The 25,614-nt window shown below is 39.6% G+C and overlaps 1 non-coding gene across 1 annotated transcript; it reads left to right on the forward strand.

Annotated features, from left to right (window-relative positions):
• Window positions 1-24,552: 24,552 nt before the first annotated feature.
• LOC122106443 lies at window positions 24,553-24,654 on the forward strand. The gene has a single exon (XR_006147185.1). It is a non-coding gene; the product is annotated as a U6 spliceosomal RNA (small nuclear RNA).
• Window positions 24,655-25,614: the final 960 nt, after the last annotated feature.

Raw genomic sequence — 25,614 nt, forward strand, 5'->3', positions numbered from 1 at the left:
ATGGAGATCTCCGGTACTGGGGCGGGGAGGGGTGGCCTTCCCTCCCTCTGTTCCCTGAGGAGTGAGGACGTCGGTCTTCTTCTCATGCTAAGTCTTGGTTCCTGGGTCGTCCCTGGTCTGCGATCTGCATGTTGAAGATGTCTGCTCCTTGTCAGTTCTTGCTGGTGTTGAGTAGAATCCGCCTTCCTGCTGCAACTGGCTCCTTTGTCCCAGACTCTCTGTGGCTCAGGTACGGTGCCCTGTGGTCGCCGCAGACACAGCCGGCAAGCGCTCAGATGTGTCTCCTTGCCTGGATTTTCCCTCTCTGGCCTGTCTCTCTGTTCTGTGATGTCACCATTGGTGTGATTCTCTGGCTTAGGACTGTTCACTGGAACTCTAAAACTGCTTTCTATGTGAGAGCTTGTTCAGATTCCAGCTTCTCCTCTGCCATCTTCCCAGAACTCTGATCCTAGATTTTCTGAGCCCTTTTTTCACACAGAGTTTCTAATTCCTCCCCATGCCAATCATTCTTCTGCTACTCTCATTTCTCCTTGTTTCTCAATTCAACTCCTGTGACCTTTAGTTTCATGAGAAAGAGCTGAAGAAATATGAGGATGGCCTGGTATCTGAGGTAACATCCACTCCTGTTCGGAGGATCTGGGGAAGGACCACCACGTGGGCCTCATAATCAGATATTAATTGACCTCTTTGGAAATGGAGGAACTCACTCCCTCAGGCAGAATCTGTCGTTCCTTGACTTTCTCTGAAGAGATTTGGTAATAGGGAACAATTCAGAGACTGAGCTTTCCCACCACTCACCACGGCCTTGACAGAATGAACAAGATCAAAATTAAAAGTGGCCTCAGTTCCCATAGGGCTAATCAAAAGCCAAAAGATCACACATTCCTCCTCATCAGGGACCTTCTGGTAGGAATAGAGTCTGGGCACAGTCTAAGATGGAGATAAAATGAGACTGGGCCTAAGGAGGACACAAAAGAATGAGCCTCTCTTTGACTACAAGTGAATTGTGTAGTAAGACATGACAACTTCCTTCATATATGAAAATTCACTAGGTGAGTTATGTCACTGCCACTTTGCAGGAGATCAGTGTCCCCAAAGGAGAAGTTGTTAAATGTTGTGACTGCCAGTTTGCTCTCTAGGCTGTTGTCTCTCCCACCCCTTCCCATGCCCGGAATGCATTACTTCTTTTAGGCACGCAACTACTTGTCCTCACTTAGGCAGGAATACTGTAGGCTATTCTTTTGCCAACCTCTTGCATTTGAGGTAGAATAAGCCCATGCACAGCTCATGCCAAGTGGTAGATTCAAGAAGGTGAGTATAAGTTCATGTTTGTATTGAAAAATAATCATATTGAAAGAATTAAATGAAATTAATAACTGAGAGATTTAGGGTTTATAGCCACTAAATTTAAGTAATTATTACTAAAACATCTAGAATCATGGATTAGGAAGAGAACAGTGAAGTAGTTTCAATATAATTTGCAAAAGAAACACCATAGCCAGAACAATTAAAGGAACTATTGGCATAGTTCCTTTTACAATCTTAGGAGTGACTTTGGATTGGAGGCTTTTAGAATAATATCTAAATGAGAGGGACTTGCTTGGCACTGGTGGCTCACACCTGTAATCCTAGCTACCCTGGAGGCTGAAATCTGAATATTATGATTCAAAGAATTTCCAGACAGAAAAAGCCAGAAGTGGTGCATGGCTCAAGTGGTAGAGCACTAGCGTTGAGCTCAGGGACACTGCCTAGGCCATGAGTTCAAGCTTCAGGATCAGCAATACAAGGACAACAAAACAATAATGATAAAAAGAAATAAAAGAAGGACTTAAAGATATGTGATGGAATGAGGCTCTTGTGTAACTGTTTAGGGAACCTACAAGGAGACAAAATTAGGAGCCAAATAATATCTATTCATGACTAATCAAGGATGCAAAGCAAATGCCAAATTTCACTTCTCAAAAACTTGCAAACTTGGGCTGGGATGGTGGCTCAGTGGTAGAATGCTTGCCTGGTATGCATGAGGCCTTAGGTTCGATTTCTCTGTACCACATAAGCTGAAAAAGCCAGAAGTGGTGCTATGGCTCGAGTGGTAGAGCACTAACCTTGAGCTGAACAGTTGAGGGACAGGGCCCAGGCTCAGAGTTCAGGCCACATGACTGGCCAAAAAATAAAATTAACTAAACTAAACTAAACTTCCAAACATATCTTTTCTCATAATTGAGGAGAGGCTTCTTTTACAGGAATTCTCCTTATCTAGCTCAAGGGGATCAGAACTTCAGTAGAATTTTACTGTTGAGATGTAATGTGCTTAACGGTACTGAAGCTAATCATGGCTAGGAAAGTATGGACTGACACGTTTGTTGTATTTTTCCATATAAATATATAATATTCTCAGGTATTATATGAAATATATTTTGTAATAAACAATAATTATACATTATATATAAGATATTATATATATCATAATATAACATATATATTAACAGACTTCCTAATTTTAGAGTTAGGAACAAGCAACAAATTAAAAGAAAAATGCTTAAATCTCTGAGTAATTTCTCTACAACAGGACAATTCCACGTTTCATTCTTATTACCCAGAGAGCAACATAGGAAAGCGATGCCCATGGAGGTGGTTCCCTGGATTTTGGAAACTGTTATTGCATATATATATGCACATATATGAAATATTGTTTTATACTAGTGAATATATCTAAAACTATAATAACAGATAAATAAGTGAACACCTATGTGCACACACAATCACTTTCAAATATAAGAATTTCTTTTCTATGCTGCCTATTCACCTACAGAGAGAGTACATGAGTTGCCTTTGAATTGTCCTGGAAGTTCTTTATCTGGTTATTCTAGCTTCACATCCTTTGTTCTGTAAGTAGCCAGATGTTATGTGTTCAACAATAATACTTGTTACAGGCAAAAGTATGCACCCTGACACACAGAGAAACTTGGATTTCAGAAATGCCAGAAATAAGTGGGAGGTACACAGTACTTTTCAAAATTGAATAGATTACATATTTATTAGAAAGCTCGTAAGAAAAAATATTCAGTGTAGGATGAAAGACTTCAGAAAACTACAGTTTAAATTACGTATAACCGGGTGGAGGTAGCTCATGCCTGTGATATTGGCTAATCTGGAGGCTGGTATATGAGGATCACAGTTCAAAGCCAGGTTGAGAAAAGTCCCTGTGGGACGCTTATCACCAATTAATCACTGAAAACTAAAATTGATACTGTGGCTCGAAGTTGTAGAGAGCTAACCTTGAGCAAAAGACCTCAGGAGCAGTGCCCAGCCTCTGAGTTCAAATTCTGTAATAGATAATAAATAAAAATAAAAAATAAATTACAGGGCTGGGAAGTTGGCTCAGTGGTAGAGCGCTCGCCTTGCATGCTTAAGGCCCTGGGTTCGATTCCTCAGCACCACATAAGCAGAAAAAAAAGCCAGAAGTGGCGCTGTGGCTCAAGTGGTAGAGTACCAGCTTTGAGCTGAAGAGCTGAGGGACAGTACCAAGGCCAAGAGTTCAGGCCCCACGACCAGACCCAAAAAAAATAAAATAAAATAAATTACATATAATTTTTTACCAACTCTGTAAAAGGAAAATAGAATATAACACATGGCAACATAAGACTTCAAGTTACAAAGTTCCAGGGCATTTCCTCACTATTGACAACTAGGAGTATTCCATATCAAGAAAAAAGATAAACGATTTATACCACATTTCAAAACATGCTATACAACGTAAATGCAATAAACCTGCATTCCACAGTCTAGTAACATCATGTAAAGAATCTGATTAACTCCCTCATGAAAACCAATACTATGCAGTTAAAACATCCAATATCTCAGGTGTCAATTTAGCACAATACTTCCAATCTATGGTATCTGTTTGTATATTATCCATCCCTATCCATCCCACAATGGCAGAAAGCTCTTCCTGAGAAAGTCCAGAGAGCTGTCTACTGTGAGTGCTCAATATAGACCTGTTCCCATTCTCTATTATTTGGGCATGTGTTAGACTGAATATCTGATAACTTGGAAAAGGCACAATTTGGGACTGGCTAAATAACTTTTTCCCATTAGAACATCTAATTTCAAGGCCACTGAAAGATTAGAGATGGTGATATTCTCTTTAAAATTATGTATTCAAAGGAGACAAAGTTATTTATGCTTTGAAAGAATTGACTAAGAAGTAAAATGCATGTGATTTTTGTTAGCTCCGTAATTCTCAAAAACATAGAATGAATTCAAGTATTTAATATATACCCATATGCGTGCATATATCCATGTATGTATGTATATCCATGTATGTGCGTTCATCTCTTTTCTGTATAGCAAATGGTACAAATGAAACTGTGCAATCACTACTCAAAGGCATGAATAAACAAAGAGAATGAGCATAGAACTCATATTTAGGAATCTATGGCTAGCCAAATCTCTGAAAATCTTTTACATCAGTTTGCATGTGTCACTTACTGCAGTACAGGGACAGTACGACAATTGGATACCAGTCAGAAGAAATGAGAAATGAGAGATACAAAGGGTACAATACTCTTTCTGATGGGTAAGTAGGACTTCCTGTGTGTGTGTGTGTGTGTGTGTGTGTGTGTGTGTGTGTGCATTACATTTTCTTGAATCATTTCTCTCTTGAGGGGTATCTGGGCTGATTCAGTAAGCATGGTTGTGCTGAAATATTTACTATATCCTGGTTTGTGATCTTTCAGGTAAATGCCTAGGAGTAGAGTTGCTGCATCATATGTAAGTGGCTAGTCAAAACAGGGGTGAAGGGGGAAAAGTACAAGAATGACCAGGAGAAAAGAGGAGAAGTGCAGAGAGTAATCCGGTAAATATCCTACAAAATTGAGAAGAGTGAAGGAAGAGGTGCATAGAGGAAGGATGAGAATGTTGAAAGGGTTGGCATTGATCAAGGTATATTGTACTCAGAAACTGCTTTGTTTAATAACTCCTTTGCTACTTAAAATAATAATTAAAAATTATATCCTTAAAATATTATGCAATTAGAAGCCAACCATGAGAATCTGCTCAGATCACCTCTAGGGTCTATATATACTTAGGATAAGTTTTAGAACAGCACTAATGATTCATATCAACTGAAGAAAATTTAATGATTTCCAGCTATTTGAGAAAATCATTTTTGGAGATGTGGCTCAAGTGGCAGCTTGTTACCTAGTGAACAATGCTATCAAATATTGCATTCAATGTTGATCTTGAACAAAAGTAAAAACAATCAATAAAAGTCAGGCATTTTCCATGGCACTGGTAGCTCATGAGTTTAACCCTACCATTAATCAGAAGGCAGAGATCTTGGGATCTCAGTTCAATGTCAGCTTGGATAGGAAAATCTGTGAGACTCTCATCTCCAATTCACTGCCAAAGAAATCTGGAAGTGGAATCATGGCTCAAGTGGTAGAATGCTAGCCTACAGCAAAATGTTCAGGGATAGAACCCAAGCCTTGAGTCCAAGCCTTAGAATAGTGCATATACAGACACAAAGGAAGTAAGTCACTCAAGTTCTCAACCTTCCATTTCCATAATCCTAACTCTAATCCTGGTCAGAACCCTAAGATAACCTTGATGATAATAGTAACCCAATCCTAAAATTAATGGAAAATATATCCTAACAGATACTCATGGTCTTTGACATGATTTATTTGCACTTTTCTCCAAATCCTACAGATTCCTTGACTTGGACTCTGAAATCATTCCCTATTATGAATATTAACCTCAAATCTTCATATCATGAAAGCTATCATAGTTTCCACTGTTCTTAAGTTTTACTGAACTCCTCTATCTCCAAAAAGAAGTTGCAGGTTTACTTAAATTATGCTCTAGTTCCTAACCCTACCTATGTATCTAAACCTTATTAGAAACCTAACTCTAAATTTAACCCTATTGAACCCTGAATAGTATAATTAGGAAAACTCTGTAATTTTTGTTAAATTTCACACTTATTTTACTTGAAAATGTTAGCAGAAAACTCAGTTTTATCTTATAGCTTACCCTTATCTAAGCCTATGTCTAACCTGAACTAGAACAGTAACCCTAACCATAGAACTAATAGCCTTTGGATTCTAAAAGCCATAAAAATATATTAGATCTATTCATCCTAACTTTGATTCAACTCATCTCTCTAAAAATAATTTGTAGTTTTACTCATTATCTTGCCATTTTTGTAACTCTAACCTTAACTGGAATATTGAGACTAACCCTCACACTAACCATATCCTAATCTTAATATAATTAGCAGTTTCCTATTTTACATTCATCCTAATTCTAACATGACTTGTTATTCAAAGATAGTTTCAGTTTGACCCTAAACTTTCCATTGCCCTAATGCTAACACTAACCACAGCTGCAACTGAAACCTAACTTTCACCCTAATGATAGTCCAATTCTAATGTTTAAGAAAAATATTCTAGTTTTAATCAGGTTGCACTCTGGAAATGAGTTTCAGATGGCCCTGATTCCCACAAATTTTCTGACTCTTCCTCTGAAGTTTTCTTGTTCCCTAACATGAACCATTATAAAATAACTTGCCCTCAAATTCTCTTATCAGGAAAAATACTGTAGTATCCATTGATCCTACCTTTTCTTGAACCCCTGTAGCCTATAACTGTTTCAGATTTGCTTACCATCTAGTTCATTACTAGGTTAACGCTCTTAACCCAAACTGGATGGACATTCCATCAACATTTTGTTATTAGAGGATTATTCAATATTAGCTGTATGTTGATTGATAATGACTGAGCTTGACAGAAAGGTGAAGGAAAATCATCTACACTTCAATGAGGTTCTGACTAGTGTTTCAGAAAGGGTTATGAAAGCTCTCCATTAGAAATCTAGCAGCTGCGCTTCTAAAAATTCCTTGCATAGTTAGTTTCTGATAATGTCTCAATTCAAGTACTTCTCCTTGGAGTTCCATATTATTCAAGATGCTGTATTAGATCCTTTTACATTTTGCAGACAGCTCTTGGTGATGAAATTTGAGCTTTTCAAAACTGCTCTCCCAATTCCATCCACAAAATGCAGACAAAAAGACAAAAAAAATTGAAAAAAAATGTTTCTGTTGATAGTGCACGTACATTTATTTTCCATTTCAAACATAAAATGTAGTAAAACGTTTCATAGCAATTACACTGAGCTAAGTTGTAGACACATTCTAATGTAAATAATATACTGTGTTCAAGTAAAATGTTTGAGGATCCAAAATTTTAATATGCCTGTGGTCCTAAAACCAATACCTTACTGATATTGAGTGATAAATACAAGTTCCCATAAGTACAGAAGTTTTCCTTGTATCTTTTTAATATATATTTTTATTGAAAAGACACTGTACACAGGGGTTACAGTTACATAAGGAAGGTAATGAGTACATTTCTTATTGAGCATTGTTACCCAATCCTTTGTTTTTCCCCTACCAACCCTTCCTTTCACATCACCCAAATCCTCCCTCCAATGCCCTCTGATAGTATATACACTGATAGGATATTCTCCTGCTACTTTGGTTGTTGAGAGTGTCTACAAGAGCAAGCATTCCGGGGGGAGCAGGGAGACACCATATGACCTTTATTACTGAGATTTCCGAATGACTTGCTATCACTTGTACTGCATTTTGCAAGTCGAATCTCATGTCTTAAAACGTAGCAGTTTTAATAGGTAAGAGGAGTGGTAAAAGAACTCTTAGAGACAAATACATCTACAACATATTTGGTTCCAAGCATTGTCTAAGGCATATTCAACAACTAGTGAAACTTGTGTTGACTGTAACTATGTGTCTTTCTCCATGTGTGCAGTTATACATGGGTATATGTATGTGTGTATTTGTGAGTATAGTAACATACATGTGTACATATATAAGGGCACATACATATATGCATATATAAACAAATATAAATTTATAAATATATTTGCATATATATCAAGTGTTCAGTGATTTAATCTATAGTTCCTAACACATTGTCATTCTCACAGTGTACATAGTAAACTACTCTGAGGATCTGTGCTCTATGATGGGTATCCTTTGTACTCACTTCCCCATTATCTTGTTTTTCATCCCTATGAACAACTTCAGTCTACTTTCCTATCCTATGATAGCTTTGTTTCATTACATGTAGTTACTCACTGATACTCAAAGAAAAAGGTTGTTTGTAAAAGAAAAAGTACTTTTAGGTCACAGGTTAAAATTATCTTATCCATCCCAATGATTCTTAGGGAGATAAAATTTATAATAGTAAAAAAAGTGAAAAGGAATTCCTAGATCTGTTGTTTTACCATTTAGAATGGCAAATAATATCACATCACTGTTGTAACTCTTAAATAAGTCAAGGGTAACTGATTGTCTTTATCATGTTCCCACAAACCAGTGGATCCTGAAGGATAATAGTAGACCACCAGAAACTCTAAGTAGCAGACATGAAGCATGAAAGAGAAAGTGAGGAAATGAGAGAGAGTATAAGAGAGAGAGAAATATCATAATACTGAAAGTACATAACAGATAAATAAGAGCTGCATGAGAATATTCATATGGCTATCTTTAGAATCTACATGTACATTTGAAAGTAATTGTTGTATAATAACCAATCAACATAAAATATAAAGAGTTTCATGGAGGTAGGAGGAAGATGGTAGAAGAGAACCTGGAGGCTAAACAAACCCTCACATATAAAGCAGCTTTAGTGTTCCAGTGAACAGTACTAGCCTAGATAATCACACCAAGTGTGCCATCACTGTACACATTGTTTGGCTAGAGAGGGAAGATCCAGGCAAGAAGACAGATCTGACCACTTGCCAGTAGCCACGGTTGTGGCAGCAGCTACAGCACCCATAGCCATCATATCTACAACAGAGAGTCCAGGACAAAAGCGCCATATGCAGTCAGTGAGAGGATTCTACTCAACACCAACAAGAACTGACAAGGAACAGATAAATTCATCCTGCAGATCACAGACCAGTGATACCCAGGAACAAAGACTCCTGTCTGAGTAGAATCCTGACATCCTCACTCCTTCTCATGGAGCAGAGGAGGGAAGGCTGCCCCTCCCCCACACCATACATCATCTTTGATACTGAGAATGGCCAGGGTGAGCAACTAGCTCCAACTCAGGCCGTGGAAGAAAACAAAAGAGTCATTTAGCAGGTCACAGGAGTCTGACCTGACCTTCCAGGCTCAGATCCACTCAGGAGAAAGTCACCTAGCCCAAGCAGAGAGAGTTCTGCCCCCCCCCCCAGAGGAATGACTATCTTCAGTGGGTTAACAGAACCAGAGGCTGCCCCTACCTACAGCAGCCTAGACAATCAATTGAAATTCAGTAAATATAAATCTTGAGATTGGCTCTAGCCTGGGATCTGGGAGTGTCTCAGGAGCTAGCCCCTCAGGGAAAAGATACTGTTTGCTGAAATGCCTCAACCCTAAACAGAACTTAGCCTCATCACAGCATCTCCAAACTAGAGGAAACAGCCATCTTTCTCTTTCGTGATACTCAAAGCAGATCTCCCTTCCACTGAACTAGCCTGAAGGAGGATCACAAAATCCTTGATAAAGCGGAGCATTTTCTTGACTGCTCAAACAAACTGATGTAAGAAATCAATCAAGCCACAGGAAAACCAAACACCACAAGCAGACCAGACACTCCACGAAGAGACTGGTTACAGACAAAGTGGAGACACAGGATCTTCCCATTCCACAGCCCTCTCCCCCCCAAAAATTAAAGAACTCTTTTTGGTACCATTTTTAAATTTTTTAAATTGTTTTCTATTAATCATTTTTTTCTTCTTCTAATTTTTATTTTAGGTGTGTGTGTGTGTGTGCGTGTGTGTGTGTGCGTGTGTGTGTGTGTGTGTGTGTGTGTGTATGCTTTTTTAAAAAATCGCTATTGACCTTTTGGTCCTTTTTAAATTCACAAACTTTTAGGCTTAACTCTTTTTTGTCTTTTTTTTTCCCCCAGGGCTGAGCACCGAACACAGGGCCTTGCACGCACTGGGCAGGTGCCCTTCCTCTGGGCTAAACCCCCAGAAACAGGCTTAACATTTTAATAGAAGCATTATATCTTTATAACATATAATTTTCAAGTAAATACTTTTAAGAATTTTTATTTTTTAGTTTTTCATGTCTCCTTTCTATCATCCCACTCCTATCATCCTATCCTTTACTTCTCTCAATATCACTTTTTAAAGTCACATAATTTTTAAGTGTTTCACTTTTTAAATTTTCATTTTTCTTTTTCCATTTTTGATTTTCTTCTTTTTAATTTCTTTCCTGTCATTCTGTCCAATCCCTTTCCCTCTCTGAGATTAGGACTTGGTTAAACATACTTTAACCTCTCCACATACTTCTAATCCTATTTTCCCCACATTTCTCCATAAAAATAATACTTCCTGATTTGAAAAATTCGTCTTTGCTGTTCTTAGCCCATTAATGCATAGTTGTTTGATGTTGAATAGATTGTATCTGTTGAACTAGGTTGTATCTACAGCCATTTTGACTGTGCTACTATAGGACTTTGGTTTATGCTTGCGTTAAAATAGTGTTTTAGCAAAAAATTGGTGTCACTTTCATATCAAGTGTGCAGAACAAGCCGGAAAACAGGAGAAAAATGGCAAGTGTGGGTATCTCAACTCTCATTCATGATAATCCAGTGACAGAACAGTTAATGAATAATCCGGAGGAGAGTTCCCGCAAAGAACTAAAAACACTACTGGTAAACGTGGTGAATGAAAAGACTGAAAGCTTGCAAAGGACTCAGTTTGAACGTGATAGGAAGAGAGAGGAGGCAAACCAAACAACAGGAATCTCATGACTGTGAGGAAACTACTCAAAGATTGATAGAGTAATTGCGTGAACAGGTTGGGAACAAAGAGAAATAAAGGAATTGCGTGAGTAGGCTGAGAACAGTTAAAGAGAAAGAAAGGAATTGTGTGAGCAGGCAGAGAACAGATGAAGAGAGACACAGGAATTGCATGAGCAGGCTGAGAAAAGTCAAAGAGAACTACAGGAATTGCATTAACGTGAGGAAGCTAATCAAAGAGTAACACAGGAATTGTGACAGTAGTATGAGAATAGACAAAGATCAATAGAGGCATTCATGGAATCCATAAACAGACATCTGAAAGAATTCAGAGAGACCACAAAGGGAATGCTGAATGGAGCCCGACAGCAAGAATGGGAGTCCAAGTAAACCATAACCAATCAACTAAGTGATTTGAAAACACCAAATTAAGGAAGTAAAGAAGTTCACACAGGATCTAAAACAAAGCTCCAACAAAGAATCTGAAGCCTACAAAGCTGACCAATTATAAGGAAAAGAAATAAAAAACCAAGTAGAAAGACTTAACAGTAGGTTAGACCATGCAGTAGATCGAATCTCAGGGATTGAAGAGAGCCTAGGTATTAAAAAGAACATACAACTATCCAAGACAAATCAAAGAAACATGATAGATCTATTCAACATTTGGAATAGACAATCAGAAGGCCTACTCTGAGGACAATTGGTGTAGAGGAGCACCTAGAGACAATTGTCTAGGAAATTTGTTTAACAGGATCCTAGCAGAGAACTTCTCAAACATACAAAAAGATAGGCCTATTCAGATACAAGATGATTATAGAACCCCAAATAGACCAGACCAGAACAGCAATTCCCATTGTCACATTATAATCCACACAGGATCAATTCAGACCAAGAATAAGTTCCTAAAAGTTGTCAAGGAGAAAAGATCAATCACCTATAAAGGAAAACCAATTAGAATCATCTCATATTTTTCAACAGAGATAATTAAAGCAAGAAGAGCCTGGAAGGCTGTATGCCATGCCCTAAAGACAATTTTCAACCAAGAATACTGTACCCAGCTAAACTCTCCTTCATAACCGAAGGTCAAATAAAAACTTTCCATAGCAAAGAAAAAGTGAAAAATATATCTCTACCAAACCAGCCCTACAAAAAATACTTAAAGATGTCCTACACATAGAAAACCAACAAGACCACAATAATGGCTAAGAAACCACACCCAAACTGAGAATCCAAGAACCATAGGAAGAACCAAGTTTCCACAGCCCCCACGGAGGTGGATAGCATGGCAGGAGCTACCAAACACCCCTCAGTCCTACCTCTCAGCATTAATGGACTTAAAGCTCCAATTTAGCGAAATAGTCTGTCTAGTTTGATTTAAAAGCAAGATAATTCTATCTCTTGCCTTTTGGAGTCACACCTTGCCCATAAAAACAAACACATTTTGATAATGAAAGGCTAGAACAAAATCTACCAAGCAAACGGCTGCCATAAACAGGAAGGAGTTGCAATAATAATATCAGGTAAAATATGCTTCAAATTAAAATTAGTGTAAAGAGTTAAAGAAGGTGGCTACATACGACTTATGGGTTCTCTACTTCAGGAGGAGATTACAATTCTAAATATGGAATCGCCAAACAATGGAGCACCCAAATTTATCCAAGAAACACTATTTTCCCTCAGATCTCACATAAATCCAAAGACATTAATTGTTGAGGATTTTAACACACCACTATCCCCACTATATAGATGAAATCGCCAAAAAATCAACAGAGAAACCACTGATCTAAACAACTGCATAGATCAACTAGATTTAACAGACATCTATTGAATGAATATTTCACCAAGTAGCATCAGAATACACGTTTTACTCTGCAGCACATGGAACATTTTCCAAAAGAGATCACATTTTAGGTCACAAAGCAAACTTGTCCAAATTCAGAAACACTGAAGTTACACCTTGCATTCTCTCAGACCACAAGGGAATAAAATTAGAACTCAACACCAAAAGCCACCGAAAAAGTCTTGTAACACATAGAGGCTGAACAACACACTGTTGAATAAACAGGGGGTCACGGAAGAGATTAGAAAGGAAATTCAAATGTCCATGATATTCAACAAAAATGAACACACAAATTACCAGCCCCTCTGGGACACTGCAAAGGCAGTACTCAGAGGCAAGTTTATAGCTCTCCGTTCCTACACCAACAAATTAGAGAGATCTGAAACCAACCATTTAATGAGACATCTGAACCACCTTGACAAAGAGCAGCAAGATAAACTCCAATTCAATAGATTGAAAGAAATAATTAACATTAAATCAGAGTTAAACGAATTAGAATAAACAAAAAAACAGAAAGAATCAACAAAACAAAGAGTTGGTTCTATGAAAAAATTAACAAAATGGACAGACCCTTAGAAAATCTTATCAGAAAAAGAAGGAACACACCCAAATAAACTCAGATGTGAGAATGGAAACATCACCACAGAAACAACCAAGATTCTGAACATTGTAAGGGAATATTTTCAAAACTTTATGCTAATAAGTTTGAAAACGTGGCAGAAATGGACCTTTTGCTAGCAATTATCAACATGCAAATACTAAACCAACATGAGTTAAAGCATAGTAAGAGGCCTATATCAAGTGTTGAAATAGACACAGCAATAAGAGACCTCCCATCTAAGAAAATCCCAGGACCTGATGAATTTACAGCGGAATTGTACAAGACCTTCAAAACAGAGCTCACACCAATACTCCTCCAACTCTTAAATGAAATTGAAAGAGAAAGTTCTCTACCAAACTCATTCTATGAAGCCATCATAACCTTCATTCCAAAACCAGGCAGGGAATCCTCAAAGAAAGAGAACTATAGACCCATTTCTTTGATGAACATTGATACAAAACTTTTCAACAAAAGTTTGGCCAATTGACTTCAACAATTCATCCAAAAAATCATACACCAATATCATACAGGATTTATTTCAGGGATGCAAACCTGGTTCAATATACACAAATCAAATAATATAATTTATCACATCAACATGAACAAGGATTAAAACCACATGGTTATCTCAACAGATGCAGAAAAAGCATTGGACCAGATACAACACCCCTTTATGATGGAGGTTCTGGAAAAATTAGGAATCCATAGAACATTCCTCAATACAATAAAAGCTGTATATGGAAAACCTACAGCCAGCATTATAATTAATGTTGAAAAACTAAAGCTATTTCCTCTTAACTCGGGAATGAGACAAGAATGTCCACTCTCTCAACTTCTCTTCAATTTAGTATTAGAATGCCTAGCTACAGAAATAAGACAATATGCCAATATAAAAGGGATCCAAATAGGGAAAGAAGAAGTAAAATTCTCCATCTTTGCAGATAAAATGATCTTGTACTTAAAGAATCCCATGGACTCCACTCCCAAATTATTCAAGCTGAATCAAAACTGGCAAAATAGCAGGGTATAAAATTAACCCTCAAAAATTAATGGTTTTTCTGTATGCCAACAATGAGAAAAGTGTGGCTCAAATCAAGAAAGGTTTTCCATTTGTAATAGCCCCACAAAAAATGAAATACCTAGGAATTAACTTAACCAAAGAAGTGAAGGACATTTATGATGAAACCTTTAAAAATCTGAAAAAGGAAATCAAAAGAGAACTTAGAGTGGCAAAACCTCCCATGCCCCTCGATAGGAAGGATGAACCTTGTGAAAATGGCAATATTTCCCAAGACTATCTACAAGTACAATGCCACACCTATCAATATTCCAACCGCATTCTTCAAGGAAATAGAAGAGGCAATCCGAAAATTCATATGGAACAACAAAAGACCCCCAATTGAAAACAGTGATCCTTAACAGAAAGAACAGTGTTGGAGGAATATCAGTACCAAATTTCAAACTCTACTACAAAGCCATAGTAATTAAAACAGTTTTGTACTGGCACAAGAAAAGACCTCAGGAACAATGGAATAGAATTGAAAACCCAGAAATGAACCTACAGACCCATAATCATCTAATATTTGATAAAGGATCTAAAAAGATAAAATCAAAGAAAGGCTGTTCAGTAAATGGTACTGGCAATATTGGTTAATCACTTGTAGAAAATTAAGGCTAGATCCTTATATATCACCCTGTACCAGAATCAACTCCAAATGGATCAAAGACCTCGGAGTCAAAGCAGATATTCTGAAAACATTACAGGATGGAATATGAGAAACCCTAGGTCTCCTTGACAAAGGCTGAAATTTTCTGAAAAGAAACGCAAAAGCACAACAAATGAAAGTTTGGACAAGTGAGATTGCATGCAATTGCAGAGCTTCTACATGGCAAAGGACATAGCTAGCAGGATCAATAGAAAGCCCACGGAATCGGAGAGGATCTTAACTAGCCATAAAACCGACTAGGGTTTCATATCTAAAACTGATCTGGAAATCAAAAAATTAAATCCTCCAACAACAAATATTCAAAGAAAATACTGCCCAATAAATAAGTGGGCTAAAGACATAAAGAGAAACTTCTCTGAAGAGGAAAGGAGGGTGACCAATAAAGACATGCAGAAATGCTCAACCACCCTAGCCATAAAAGAAATGCAAATCAATCAACATTGAGATATCAACTCACCCAAGTTAGAATGGCTATAATCAAGAACTCTAATAACAACAGATGCTGGAGGGGATGTCGACTGAAGGGAACCTTACTTCATTGTTAGTCAGAGTGTAATCGTGTTCAACCACTTTGGAAAGTAGTATGGAGGTTCCTCCAAAGACTCCACATAGAGCTTCCCTATGACCCAGCAATCCCACTTTTGGGCATTTGCCTAAATGATCACAAACAAGACCATACTAAAGCTACCACACAGATATTTTTATTGCAGCATTACCATAGCTAAGATATGGAACCAACCCAGATGTCCCTCAGTAGATGAATGGATCAAGAAAATGTTGTATATATACACAATGGAATTCTCTGTCTCTATCTGAAAGAATGATATTGCCCCATTTGTTAGAAAATGGAAAATTTTGAAAAAAATTATATTAAATGAAAGTAAGCCAGGCCCAAGAAACATAGGTCCCATGGTTTCCCTTATTAGCAATTACTAGTGTATGTCTGAGACATGAAGAAATTGTTAGATAAGTTGATTGAACCCCAAGGTTGAAATGAACCCCAAGATAAGAATTCAAATTTTTTTTCTTTTCTGTAATTATTTCTAACATATTTATAAGATGACTTCTTTGTTACTTTGTCCCTTCTGCATGGTATAACACCTGTTTTCACTGTATTTGAAGTTGGTATAATTTGTGGAGCGGAAGGGAAAAATTTTTTTAAATATGGATTCAGGTGGACTCATTGCAACAATGAGCTATACAAGACATTATGTCGAAAAACGAATTTTACAACTTTGGGTGGGGGAAAGGCAGAGGGGGAAACGGGACGTAAGAGAGGTGAGATGGGAAGGGATAGTAAGGGGAAACAAAGGAGTATGCAACAATGCTTGATAAGAAATGTACTCATTACCTTGCCCATGTAATTGTAACCCCTCTCTCTGGTATTTTCACACTTAAAAAAAAAACACGAAAAACCATACAATATAACATGATTTTGATAAAAAATAAAAATGACTCAGAATAAATAATCAATGCAAAAACAATCTTTACAGAAGCAAACTCTCAGAGATATTACATGACTTTGAAAAGGATAAAGTGGCTGAATTTAATATAAATTTAGAAGTATGACCATTCAAAAATATAAAAAGATATTCTTTATTTCATTATATAACCCCAAACAGAAAGTAAATGTTGTTTAGATGATTTTTTAAAATACAGTCTCTCAGGTGCTGGGAGGTTGGTTCAGTGTAGAGTGCTTGCCTTGCATGCATGAGGTCCTGGGTTTGATTCCTCAGCACCAAATAAGCAGAAAAATGTGGAGAGCTGCGGGAGCCGCGACCAAAGACGGCGCGGCCGTAAGGCGCGGCCGCAAAAATGGCACGGCCACATGGCGCGGCTGCAACCAAAGATGTCGTTGGTTCCCGCCTTCCGCCTTCCCGGTGACGAGTGCTCTCTGTAAAAAACAAGTCCTTATATGGCTATGAGTTGGCTCCTAGTTTGCTTCCGTGTTTGCAGCCCTATCGGTATATGCCACCTGGCACTTCGGGATTGGCCATCCAGGAGGCTTATAACCGGAGCGCGGGGGTGGAGGAAAAGAGAAGCGGGAAGAAGCGGGCAGAAGAAGCGGGAGAGAAGATGTTGTAAAAGGTCCTGAATAAACCGCCTGAAAGCAGAACCTGTTGTTGCGTCATCCTTGCGGGTCGAGGCAGTCGCAACAAGTGGCGCCCAACATGGGGCTCGACGGGATTCAGAACTTTCAGCGGTCAGGGGGTGCACCGGTAAGTCCCCGGGTAAGAGGGGATCCACGATAAAAGCGGGAGGGATTTTTTGCTCTTCTCTGTAGACAAAGAGAGAGCGGCAATCCGGGGCTAGTTTATTTATTAGCTAAAAGCTAAAGTAAAAGATTATTTGAGAAACATGGGCGCTTCCTCTTCACACCCAATTTTGCTGGCTCTTAAGGAGCTGTTATACTCAAAAAGGTTAAAGTTAAAGACAGGTACCCTTGAAAGATTTTTAAATGAATGTGATTCTGTTGCTCCATGATTTGCGGTCTCAGGGAGCCTCACGGTAGCCTCATGGGAGAAGTTGGGAGAGGACTTAGATTTTGCTTATGAACAAGGAACACTTAAGAGTGGGGTAAGACCAATTTGGAGGTTAGTGAGAAGTTGCCTGGAGGATCAGCACTGCAGCGAGGTAGTGGAGATTGGGCAAGCAGCTTTAGAGAGACTGCAGGAAGAAAGATCAGAGAGAGGCAGTGTTGCTAGCGGCACTGCAAAAAGGCCAAGGTCAAAATTACACCCCGATTTTACAGAGCTCGATTCCCTTGAGGAATCTGACTTCGAGTAGGTTCAAGCAATCACAGAACAAATTGAAAGGACAAAGATATCAGATAAAGGAAAAGAAGAGGAAAAGGAGTTAGGGAAAGATAGAGGGTGCTGCTGTGGGACTTCCAGATGCCCCAGAACACCGACAGTTTCTCCCCCTTATAGTGAAGGTTTCAAGGTCTTGGGCTGGTCCTTCAACCCAGGGGCATGGAGAGAGGCACGAAGTGAGTTACCCTAGACTTTTCCAGTATTTGTGGATGCTAATCAGCAGAGATACCATGAGCCTTTAGACTTCAAGGTATTAAGTCTCTAGCTGAGTCCGTACGTATGTATGGAGTAACTGCATCCTTTACTGTTGGACAAGTCGAGGCATTAGAAAGGCATTGTATGACCCCCGGAGACTGGGCTAGTCTCGTGAAATTCTGCTTGAGCCCTGGACAACACTTGGATTGGAAAGCTTATTTAGTTGAATTTGCAAATGAAGAAGCCGCAGCAAACCAAGCTGCTGGCAATCCTGCTTGGGATAGAGACATGCTTCTAGGTATAGGAAGGTTTGCCAACCAACAGATAGGATATCCAGTAGAAGTATATCAACAGATTAACAAGATAGGGATTAAAGCATGGAAAGCCTTGCCTAATAAAGGAGAAGTAAGTGGGAACTTAACAAAAATCATACAGGCGTCTACTGAACCCTTCTCGGACTTTGTAGCAAGGATGGTTGAGGCAGCAGGAAGAATCTTTGGGGACCCTGATGCGGCCATGCCCCTAATTAAACAACTAGTATTTGAGCAATGCACTAAAGAGTGTAGGTCTGGCATTACCCCTTACAAAAATCGGGAATTTGAGGCTTGGATGAAAATTTGCAGAGAACTTGGAGGGCCTTTAACCAATGCCGGATTAGCCGCTGCAGTCTTGCAGTTAACACACAAAAAGGAAGGAAGGACAGGGGCGTGCTATCACTGTGGGAAAGATGGACATAGGAAGCGTAATTGTCCCCATAGAGGAGAGGGAGGTAGCAAGCTCCTGGGACCACAAAGACAGCCTGGCCTCTGTCCGCGCTGCAAAAAGGGGAAGCATTGGGCAAATGAATGCAGATCCTTTAAGGACATCAACAGCCAACCCCTAGAGCAGACAAAAAACGGGAAGCAGGGCCCTCGTCCCCAGGGCCCACAAATATATGGGGCAGTGGAGCAAGGACAATCAAAACTGGAACAGTGGCCGACATTACGGCACCCACAGAACCGCGGAGAGCCACTGCAGGCTCTGCAGGACTGGACCTCTGCGCCACCACCAGACTCGTACTAACCCCCCAAATGGGCGTTCAGTTAGTGGATACAGATTTCAAAGGACCCTTAGAACCAGGAACAGTAGGGTTGCTTTTGGGCAGGTCGTCTGTTACTCTACGGGGTCTTAAAATACACCCTGGAGTAATAGACCCTGATTATACTGGAAATATTAAAATCATGGTTGAGTCACCAAAAGGAATTTTTGCCATATCTCCTGGTGTCCGCATTGCACAGCTGCTTATTTTACCTAGCCTCCATGAGCATTTTGAAGCGCAGCAACAGACTAGGGCAGAAAAGGGTTTCAGATCCACAGGAGTAGATCTGACATTTATATCTTTTGATTTGGACCAAAGACCAGTGCTAGAACTAAAAATAGACAATAAAAAGATATTAGGTCTTCTAGATACTGGGGCAGATAAAAGTATAATTGCAAAAAAGGATTGGCCGTTGGGATGGCCTATACAGACCTCTCCTCAAGTATTACAAGGCCTAGGATACGCAAAAACTGCTGAAATGAGTGCAAGACAACTCTCCTGGAAGGACGATGAAGGCCACTCAGGACTATTCAGCCTTACGTGCTAGAGCTGCCAGTATCATTGTGGGGAAGAGATCTGTTAAAAGAGATGGGGTTTACTGTGAGCAATGAATATTCAGCTGTTTCCCAAGATATGATGACTCGCATGGGGTATCATCCTGGCTTTGGCCTAGGGAAATTTCTACAAGGCAATAAAGAGCCTATCCAAGTAAAACAAAAGTTAGACAAACAGGGACTGGGTTTTTCATAGCGGCCACTGGGGCTGGCATTCCCATAGTTTGGAAGACGGGGGATCCAGTATGGGTGCCTCAGTGGCCACTGTCCTCGGAAAAGCTTGCTGCTGCTCAAACTCTAGTACAAGAACAGGTAGAACTGGGGCACCTTAAGCCTTCTGTTTCTCCTTGGAATACTCCTATTTTTGTAATAAAAAGGAAATCTGGAAAGTGGAGATTGCTACATGACTTGCGTGCACTCAATGGACAAATGCAAATTATGGGTCCAGTTCAGAGGGGCTTACCGCTTCTTTCTTCCCTACCTGAAAATTGGCCTGTTATAGTCATTGACATAAAGGATTGTTTCTTTTCTATTCCAATATTTGCTGGGGACACTGAACGTTTTGCTTTTACCCTCCCTTCCTGTAATCATGAGGAACCGGACAAACGGTACGAATGGGTAGTACTTCCCCAGAGCATGGCAAACAGTCCAACCATGTGTCAGTTATTTGTGGCCGAGGTGCTTAAGGCGCTTAGACAAAAATATCCCCAGGTACGCTGCATTCATTATATGGATGATATTTTGTTGGGCTCTAAATCAGAACAATTACTACACAAAGCTTAGGAGGAACTTACCAAGCTGTTAAATGCTAAGAGCTTGTTTATTGCCCCTGAGAAAGTACAACAACACTCTGTTGTTGAATATTTAGGGGCTACCATACATAAATCTCATATTGTACCCCAAAAGGTAGAATTGAGGAAGGATCATTTAAAAACCCTGAATGATTATCAAAAGTTATTGGGAGACATTAATTAGATCCGATGTTATTTAAAGCTGCCAAATTATGAACTTAAGTCCTTATATAACATGCTACAAGGAGACTCTGCATTAGATTCTCCAAGACAGCTTACGGATGAGGCAGGTGATTCACTACGAAAGGTAGAGCATGAGTTACAAAGGGCATGTTTAAAAAGAGTTAAGGAAGGTGAGCCAATTACTTTGTGTATTCTCCCTACATGTGTTCAACCTTCAGGGCTTTTATGGAAAGATTGCCCATTGCTTTGGATTTACCCAAAAGTTTCTCCAGCAAAATCCACTGAGTATTACCCTGCTGCGGTAGCCAGTCTGGCGTTGTCAGGGGTTCAGCAGTGCGTCCAATATTTTGGCAATGCTCCATGCTTCATTATTGTTCCATATACTAATCATCAAGTACAAACATTATGTGCTACTGTAGATGATTGGGCAGTCTTACAATGTAGTTTTAAAGGACAGATAGATAACCATTTTCCAAAACATCCCCTGTTAAATTTTCTAAAAGAACATCCCCTAGTTTTTCCTAAAGTTACCTCCTTAAATCCCCTTGCTAGAGCTTGCAATATTTTTACTGATGGCTCTAAAACAGGATGCGGCATGTACATGGTGGATGGCCATGACCCAGTCCGCCAGCAGTTTCAAGCCGGTGCTCCACAATTAGTGGAACTACAAATTGTTGTAAAAGTGTTTCAAACCTGTCCTTTTCCTTTTAATTTAATTTCAGACTCTGTTTATGTTATAAATGCTTTAAGAGTCTTGGAGGCGGCAGGGCCAATAAAACAGGCCTCTCCTGTTGGATATTTGTTTTGTCGCTTACAACGATTGCTTTGGCAACGACAACACCCTTTCTATCCCTTACATATTCGCGCCCATACTGGTCTGCCTGGCCCTTTAAGCGAAGGCAATGATATTGTTGATTGCTATACCCATCAAGATTGGATTTTTTTTAGTTCAAATTTGGATAGAGCAAAAACTTTTCATAATAACTTTCATGTTAACTCAAAAGCTTTACAAAAACAATTTCGATTTTCCCATGTGGATGCCCGACAAATAGTTTTAGATTGCCCTCATTGTGCAATTTATCACCACTTACCTAGTGTTGGTGTTAATCCTCGAGGCCTTTTGCCTCTTAAAATATGGCAAATGGATGTTACTCATGTACCTGAATTTGGACGCCAGAAATTCGTACACGTTTCTGTAGACACATGCTCTGGCATTATATATGCCTCCCCTATGACTGGAGAAAAGGCACATCAGGTTATTACCCACTGCCTAGAGGCGTGGGCAGCTTGGGGCAAACCAAAACAGCTCAAAACTGATAATGGTCCTGCATATGCAGGAAATCAATTTTTCTCCTTTTGCAAAGCAATGGATGTTCAACTTCTTCATGGGTTGCCCTATAACCCTCAAGGTCAAGGCATCGTAGAACGTGCACATCGCACGCTAAAGGAGACTTTACAAAAACAGAAAGGGGGAATTGGCCATGGCCGTACCCCTAAGGAAAGGCTTTCTCTTGCTTTATTCACTATTAATTTTTTAAATTTGGATGCTCAAGGCCTGTCTGCGGCGGACAGGCATAACAAGTCTCAAGGTCTAACAAAAGGAATGGTAAAATGGAAAGATATTTTGACAGGGCTCTGGCGTGGGCCTGATCCTGTGCTAACATGGGCACGAGGTTCTGTTTGTGTTTTTCCACAGGACCAACAGGATCCGGTTTGGGTACCTGAATGACTAGTTAGGAGGGTCCAAGGAGAAGAAGCACAAGATGCAAGGGGTGATGATTCTTCTGATCGCCCTCACAACGATACAGCCTGTAAGACCAGTGCCGAGATGGGGGATCCTGTCCGTGTTCCCGAGACCGATGCCCTTATCTTTTAGGCAATTGGACTGGAGAGTTTGACAGCTGTGGATCATTTGAAGGAGTGGGCGGGAATGGGCTCCCTTATTGGTATCCTGGCATTGGTGATCTTGCTGTGCCTGTGATGCATTTGCCGGATTAGGAGCTCGCAGCGCAGGAGTATGGCTATGGTGTTCCAGGCCTTCACTGTCATTAAGGCCGGACAGTCCCCCTACGCGTGGCTTGCCATGTTAAAGGAATAGCACAGGGTGCGAGGCAAACGCACTGCACTTGGGAATCACTCCCTGGCGTGAGTCCAAGAAGAGCATGTTGGGTTGCAAGTGGGTTGATGCCCAAGATCCCACCTCTGCAAAAAAGGCATCGGACCGGCCTGGTCATCACTGGGGAAGGTGCCCCTCAGGCGAAGACCAGTGCCAGGTCCTCTCATTAATGTTTTAGACAGAGGCCCAACCTCTACTCTTACCTGTTGCTTAATAAAACAAAAAAGGGGAGCTGTGGAGAGCTGCGGGAGCCGCCACCAAAGACGGCGCGGCTGTAAGGCATGGCCGCAAAAATGGCGCGGCTGCATGGCGCGGCTGCGACCAAAGATGGCGCTGGCTCCCGCCTTCCGTCTTCCCGGTGACGAGTGCTCTCTGTAAAAAACAACTCCTTATATGGCTATGAGTTGGCTCCTAGTTTGCTTCCATGTTTGCAGCCCTATCGGTATATGCCACCTGGTGCTTCGGGATTGGCCATCCAGGAGGCTTATAACCGGAGCGCGGGGGCGGAGGAAAAGAGAAGCAGGAAGAAGCGGGCAGAAGAAGCGGCAGAGAAGATGTTGTAAAAGGTCCTGAATAAACCGCCTGAAAGAAGAACCTGTTGTCGCGTCATCCTTGTGGGAAGAGGCGGTCACGACAGAAAAAGATGGAGTAGGTGCTGTGACTCAAGTAGTAGCACTAGCATTGAGCTGAAGTGCTGAGAGACAGCACCCAGGACCCCCAGTTCAAGCCCCACAACCAACAAAAACAAAACAAAAACAAAACAAAACACAATCTCTCACTTTTGTGTGCTCAACATTGTAACACTAGTGCTTCAGTGTAGGGCTAAGATTTTAGGTGTGGACATTTATCAACACTCCTGATTCAGATTCTAATTGATAAAATTTTTAATCAATGTTTTGTTCTTATTAATTTTGCTCTTTGTAAATTCACATATACCTATAAAAAACAGTGTGGCCATCCAAATAACATTCTCAAAGTACTTCCTAATGATGACTTACAAAAAGTTGTATTATATTACAATAAGGAAAGCAATGCTACAAATAAGGAAAACCAATAAATAAATATTAATGATTAATAAAATAAAAAACAAAACAATTACCTGTTTCTAGTATTTGAAATGTACTACATATTCGATTTATTATTTTCTCATATTGCTGTACATTTAAAACTGCCTACGTCTATGATGTTCAACAAGAATTTTATAGGCTATGAGTAGCCTTTAAAGTTACCCACTAAGATTATTATTTGTGGTTCATCTCATCATTTGTATATGGCTTATACCATCATTTGTTCCTCGCTAACATATAAAGTAAGGAAGCCCTTAAATTTTAACAGAAACTGTGAAGTTAATGTCTTAAATCTTCACTCTGCTTCTTTACACAAACACTTTGCAACTCCTCATTAGTAAAGTTTGTATAAACTCTGAAATGTACATACTTAGTAGTATATGACTGCTACCATGAATCTTAAATGCTTTATGTAAAAGTTTTACAACGTGCTAAATAGTCTTAATTTTGGCATATATGAGCAAATTCCCAAAATTAAACATATTTGAAACATTAAAACTTTTAACAAACCTTAACACTTTCTATAGTGTTCATAATGGCAGGTTCCTTGTACAGAATAATTGAATTCCTCCTCCTATACATCCGCTGAACAACAAATATCTGGAATTATTTTGTTTTTGACATGTCAATCTTGACTTTATACTTAAATGTGTTCTTATGTAAGAAATACATGGTTCTAAAATTTCACAACAATTCTTTTGAATTTAATTTTTGTGGAATTGTCTAGTTTAAGAAAATCAATTACACTTTATATATAAAATTGTTCTGTGCTCAATTCAGTAGCACATACACTAACATCGGAACAATAAAGAGAAGAATAGCCCCTGACTGAGGATGACACTCGACTTCCTGAAGCATTCCAGATTTTTGAAAGAACAGATGCTGGATGGGATGTGGACAGAAGGGAACCTTAATGCCTTGTTGTTAGGAGTTTAAACTTGTTTGAAGACTTTGGAAAGTAGTTTGGAGGTTCCTCAAAAGACTACATAGAGCGCCCCTAAGACCCAGCAATCCCATTTTGAGCATTCACCCAAATGATCACAAACAAGACCATACTAAAACTACCAGCAAAACTATGTTCATTGCAGCATTAATTAACAAAGCTAAGATACATAACCAAACCCGATGCCCCACAGTAAACGAATGGACCAAGAAAATGTGTGTGTGTGTGTGTGTGTGTGTGTGTGTGTGTGTGTGTGTGTACTGGAATTCTATGCCTCCATCAGAAAGAATGACATCACCCAGTTTGTTAGGAAATGGAAAGACTTGGAAAAAATTATATTAAGTAAATTAAGCCAGGCCCAAAAAACATAGGTCCCATGGTTTCCTTATTTTCAATAACTAGTATGTGTCTGCTACAAGCAGAAAACATAAGTTGATGTTAGGCAAAACGAACCCCAAGATAAGGATTCAAATGGTTTTTCTTTCTTGCGATTGTTTCTAAGATATTTATAAGAAGATTTCTTTGTTGCTTTGTATGTTCCTCCTGCAAGCTAAAGCCCCTGTTTTCACGGTATTTGATGTTCGTATAATTTGTGGAGTAGAAGGGAAAGACAAATCGTTTAAATAGGGATGCAGGTGGACCCATTGCAGCAATGAGATGAACAAGTCGTTATGTCAAAAAATAATTTTGGCCGGGGGTTGAGGGATGTGGACAGTGGGGGGGACTGGGGTGGGGGAGGGGTTGGTGGGTGTGGGGGGTGGGAGATGGGCAGGGATGGGAAGGGGAAACAAAGGAGCAAGTGGACCCATTGCAACAATGAGATGTTCAACTCATTATGTCAAAAAATGAACTTTACAACTTTGGGGGGAGGAGGACCGGATGGGGG

The sequence above is a fragment of the Dipodomys spectabilis genome, unplaced genomic scaffold (assembly GCF_019054845.1).
Source record: "Dipodomys spectabilis isolate Male_0828 unplaced genomic scaffold, ASM1905484v1 ptg000041l, whole genome shotgun sequence".
NCBI lineage: Eukaryota > Metazoa > Chordata > Mammalia > Rodentia > Heteromyidae > Dipodomys > Dipodomys spectabilis.